We start from the raw sequence: 5,638 nt of genomic DNA, 5'->3' as shown, positions 1-5,638 counted from the left end.
AAAGGAAGTCACCACCAACGAGCTCAGAAAACCATACAGAGCAACACACTTGGCCACTTCAATTACTGAGCAAAACAAGTCTGGTACTTGTTACCTCTGCCATAGGTAACTTGTAAAAATGTTTGTTATTGATATAAGTCTCACTTTTTCTTTTACAGAGCATGCAATGCCAAATAGCCAATCGCTCAAGGGATCTTTTTTGTTCTTCACATTCCCCAAGATAAAAGACTTCAGCAGCAAACAAACGATGGCAAAGCACAGAAGTAGACGGCACATCCATTTTATTGAGGTAAGCAAGAATTTGTTGTTGTTTTAAGTCACAGACAGACAGGTATACACTTCACTGCAAAACCAAGTTAGCTAAGGCTAGTATTTCTAGTACAGGGCAGATACTCTTAGGCATTTCAGATCCCACACTCAACACAGAATAGAGGCACTCACAGCAGAAACAACCTTGCCGCAAAGCCTTCACAAAGCATTAATTCTGCAAAGGGGAATTATCACCCACTTCCCTCACTACAGAAGTAAGCTTAATTATCACTATTTCAGAGGTAAAAATTGAAAGGAGAAGAACAGAGATCTATCCTGAAGTTCTCCTTCACAGTTCCACTCGAGCACAATGAAGCAGGAGACACTATTAAGGGAGAGCTAGCTTATAACTATTTAAATTCAGATATTTTTAAGTCCCCCATCTGGCAATCTGTGACATTCTTACAAACAAGAATAAAACTCTATCTACAGGGAAATAGTTTTCTACATTTTAAGTATACAATTGTATATTATGTAATACTATATACATGATATATAATTATAATATAATACATAGTATATTTTACACAGTATATAATATAATTGATAAATAATAATTATTGATATAAATAATTGGCCTCAGAGAACTCTCACAACAGCTTTCACAAGCATTTCCATATATTTCCCTGTTAGCTTGTATTTTTTCCCCTCACTAAGAGGTAATAGAAATAACTTTACAGAGAACAGAGCTGCAGCTTCCCTCCTCAGCCTACCTAGACCATCAATACAGTAAACCATCCATAGCAGATATAGGACTTATGCCTGTAGCTCACATCTCACTATTTCATCTCCAGCCAGTAGCCCAAACCTTTATAACAAAGAAATCCACATAGATTCCCTTAGGCGCAGAGCAAGAGTTGTTTCAAAAAGTTCTTTCCCGAGGCTTGAGATAAACCAAGTCTTCTCCTTCCACAGGATGGAACGCAGCTCCTCCTAACTCGAGCTCCTTCCTTGAGGACAAAGAACACCACCACCACACCACCCCGGCTCCCAAGGAAGAGACCCCTTCACCAGGGAGGGGTTCTTCCCCACACACCCCACTCAGAGGGTGGCCCCAAGGGGACAAGGGAAGGACCCCGAGGGGCAGGGCCCAAGTGGGGACTCAGGGGGCAGCCCCCAAGGGGGCAGGGGAGGGGCTCCAAGGGGCAGGGGTGGCCCCCAAGGGGGCTGGGGCTCCAAGGGGCAGGGGAGGGACCAAGAGGGCACAGGGGAGGGGCCCCCAAGGGGGCACAGGGGAGGGGCACGGGGGAGGGGAGGGGCCCCGAGGGGGCGGGGGCAGCCCCCGAGGGGGCGGGGGGCCACCGAAAAAAAACTATCTGCCACTATGTTGCACCCACCATCCCGCCCAAAAAAAAAATTATATCTTTTTAAAGATAGTGCAAAACCGGGTCTCCAGCATTATTCCAAGGGGGGAGAACACAGCCCACACTAAGTGACCAGAGCAGTCACCCAGTGTGAGCTGTGTTCTCCCCCCTCAAAGTCAAACCAACACAGAAAAACCACAACACCAAGTGAAAACACCAAAAATCACAAAAAACCAAGACAAAAAACCCACAAAAAACACCAAGTGAAAAGACCAAAAGCACAAAAAACCAAGACAAAAAACCCACAAAAAACACCAAGTGAAAACACCAAAAACACAAAAAAACCAAGACAAAAAACCCACAAAAAACACCAAGTGAAAACACCAAAAGCACAAAAAAACCAAGACAAAAAACCCACAAAAAACACCAAGTGAAAAGACCAAAAGCACAAAAAACCAAGACAAAAAACCCACAAAAAACACCAAGTGAAAACACCAAAAACACAAAAAAACCAAGACAAAAAACCCACAAAAAACACCAAGTGAAAACACCAAAAACACAAAAACCAAGACAAAAAACCCACAAAAAACACCAAGTGAAAACACCAAAAACACAAAAAAAACAAGACAAAAAACCCACAAAAAACACCAAGTGAAAACACCAAAAACCCACAAAAAACACCAAGTGAAAACACCAAAAACCCACAAAAAACACCAAGTGAAAACACCAAAAACCCACAAAAAACACCAAGTGAAAACACCAAAAACACAAAAAACACCAAGTGAAAACACCAAAAACACAAAAACCAAGACAAAAAACCCACAAAAAATCACCAAGTGAAAACGCCAAAAAAAAAAACCAAGACAAAAAACCAAAGACACCAAGTGAAACCACAAAAAAACACCACCCACTAACTAGCCGACAGTGCTCTAAACAACATCACCCGACAAAAAGTCCCCAACACACAGAACAAACAAGGACACACTCACCTCGCTCCGTGCAGCTGCTCCGATCCAATGCCACCTCTGCTCCTCGAACTGCTTCTGATGAACCGCTGCGACAGCCGGCTCGCGGGGCTCACCCGCCCTCCATCCAAATGCTCTGCTGCGCTGCTCACCCTGCCAATAAAGAATAAAGACAAGCCTTAAACAACCCCAGAAAAGAGGACTCAAACTCTCCAAACAGCCCATTACTCACCACACCGTGACACCCGGGGACGTGACGCTGGTTCTTCTTCCTTCCCTCGCTGAAGGCTGCGATCCTTTGGGCTCTCCGTCCTTCCTCGTCCGCCTTGCCTGTAACAAACAGCACAAAAAACGCCGTACGAACCTCTCGAGGGCTCGCTTCTGCCCGCTTCCTCGGCGGACACTCAGGGGATACCTTAGGGCTCTCTTACCACATCTCCAAGATGCTTATCCTGACGACCGCAATACTCTCTTCTCCCTGCTGACAGAAGGACAAAGAAAGCCCACGGTTGCCACTCGATACCTTTAGCCTGGACCTTAGGAAACGCTTCTTGACCCAAAGGGGAGTTAAACGCTGCACTAGGCTCCCCGGGAGATAGTCGCCTCCGTGTCCAGGGATGTCTTGAGGAGCCCTTTGGATGTGGTGCTTCCAGAGAAGACTTGCTGAGCCTTGTAGACGCCTATGCTTAAGCTGCCGCTGGAAACGACGCTCTTGGACATCTCTTCCCACCTCGGCGCCTCTAGGATTCACCAGCCTTTTACCTACGGGACCTTTAACCGGCTCCTCCACACCTCGGAGGAAATCGTCCTTCCTCCGGGACTCTCGCTTCCGACGAACCCGAGGAACCGTCTCGGCAGCCGCTGCTGAACCTTAGAAGGGCTTCTTCACCTCCGCCTTCTCTCATCCCCTATTTCACAGGTGACAGTCCTGATAACGACACACCCGCACGTTCTCTAGCCTCTGTTTTGCTGTTAGCGATCTTGCAAGCTTCGGTTAGCCGTCAGCTTCCCCCCACAAAGGGGATACTGAACTGGCTTTCACCTTCTTTTTCCTCTTTGAGGTGACGCCCGTCTCCTGCCGTAGTTGCTCTTATTCTTGAGAACGCACACTGATGAAAACAAAGAGAGGAAGGTGTGACGGTCGAGAACAGCTGCCGGAACCCCTTCGGCCTGCAATAGGAGACAACTTGTTTCAGCAGTCCTTGCGTGGCGACGGCCCCGAACGGCCCCTCGGCTCTCGCCGCCTCCGGGGTCCCGTTAATACCCGGACGACTCACCGTTTCGAGCTTACCTTCACCGGGAGACGTCCAACCGCAACCTGAAACAAAACAGCAGAACACAGAGAGAACGTTACAAAAAAACCCAATCGCAAATTCCCGTAAAAAAGCAGCCCCTCGCCATGCTTCGCAGCCCCCAAACCTGACGGAGAAGCGGAGCCCACAGCGACTACCATCTTCTATGGAATCCCGGAGCCCTCTGATGGCTCCCTACGGCCTCCGGAGGAGCTTAAGAGGCGTAGCGGGAGGACCCGCCCCCGGCTGCGAACCAGTCGCGGCTGCGCCGCCGCCGCGGCACCTGGGAGTCGTTACCTCGTTAGAGCCGGGCGGGGGTTTGACAGCTCGACACGCGGACTTCCGATCTGAACTAAAGATCTGAACCGCATTGTCAATTCAAGTTTGTAGTCCGCTTGTCCCCACTTCATTGTGAGACTCATTAATAAGTGAAATCACTGTGGCTCGTTCAAACAGATCGCTTTAGGTCTCACGACACCCTTCTGAAGAACGTCCCCGGCCTTAACGCTTTCCAGCGGCCTCTGCTCTCTACAATCTCTACTCCCTCTTCCTTACCCCCTTCATAAATAATAATAATAATAATAATAACAACAACATTAATAAATTATAATCAAGAATATATAAACAACAATAATAAAAAATAATAATAAATAATAATAAATAATAAAAAATAATAAAAAATATTATAAATATAAATATAACTAAATAATAAATAAAAATAAAATAAAATAAATAAAAAAGAAAAGAAACTAAAAAAAGATGTGTTGAACCTGTGAATACTTTGGACCTGACCCAGAACATGTAATTGAAGGCAGCAGTGAAAACACGGCAGCGGGGATGTGACGGATTCCCCGGTGGGTTTGCGATGCGCTACAGAAAATTGCTGGCCGGTAAAATGTGAAGCGTGGCTTTGCGAGCGGTTCCGTGCGGTGTCGCTTGGGATTGCGCTCGTGTGTCGCGAACATCAGCTGGAATGATTTGGGTGAGACTTCACTTATCTCCAGTAAAGGACACGGGTACTCTGTAAAGACTGCTCTAATCAAAGGCACTTTTTGTGGCAGTTTAATGCTTAATTGAAACTCCTGAAAGTTGGGCTCCGCTCATTTTCATGTCTTACGATGGTAGAAGTGTGAATGTTTTTATTGCACGCTGTTACACGTATATTTTACACAGACTTGGGCAGCATCATACAGGAAAAGAAGGGAGATCTGAACGTGCAGAGTGAGGTGAGAGATCCGTTGCGGGGCTCTCCGGGAGAAGCGGAGAGATGAAGACGGTTGTAGCGCACAGCCTACAATTATTAGTGTGAGCTGTCGCTACTTTAGAAATGGTTGCATATTTTAATCGATGCGACGGGCATTGCTACCCAGGCCTTAGGGCGGAACGGAACGCGCACAAGGGAAAGCGAAGCCAGTGCCGAACTACCTGTCGCTTAGATAAAACCGGCCGTCTGCTACGCTACTTTCAGAGTGTGACTTCTGAGTTCATATATTTTGTAAGAAGAGGAAGAAGAGCTTCCTAATGCCAGGCCCCTAATATTTATTCCAAAGAAGAAAATAGAAGCTAAACATGATATTTCACTCCATCTGGATGAAATCCATCCATCTGCAGAGGCGTCACTTGGAAAGCGAGCTTGCATATTTCATTTCTTTTAACAGCCGCTTTTTACGAAGCGGCGCCGTCAGAGCGCTCCGTCACAGCTCTAAACGAACGGCCTGAACGAACGGGGGTGCTCGGCGGAGGTGGACGAAGCGGGCGCTGCGTACGG

General features: G+C 46.9%; 1 long non-coding RNA gene across 1 annotated transcript; it reads right to left on the bottom strand.

Annotated features, from left to right (window-relative positions):
• Nucleotides 1-1,034: 1,034 nt before the first annotated feature.
• LOC140253158 (uncharacterized) lies at nt 1,035-3,750 on the bottom strand. The gene is made up of 5 exons (XR_011903789.1): nt 3,621-3,750; nt 3,010-3,059; nt 2,811-2,908; nt 2,603-2,731; nt 1,035-1,259 (listed from the first exon to the last, which is right to left on the bottom strand). It is a non-coding gene; the product is annotated as an uncharacterized lncRNA (long non-coding RNA).
• Nucleotides 3,751-5,638: the final 1,888 nt, after the last annotated feature.

This window comes from Excalfactoria chinensis, chromosome 5 (genome assembly GCF_039878825.1).
Source record: "Excalfactoria chinensis isolate bCotChi1 chromosome 5, bCotChi1.hap2, whole genome shotgun sequence".
In the NCBI taxonomy this organism is placed as follows: domain Eukaryota; kingdom Metazoa; phylum Chordata; class Aves; order Galliformes; family Phasianidae; genus Excalfactoria; species Excalfactoria chinensis.
The sequence above is the reverse complement of the archived record's forward strand: the minus strand, read 5'-3'. Positions and strand labels throughout refer to the sequence as shown.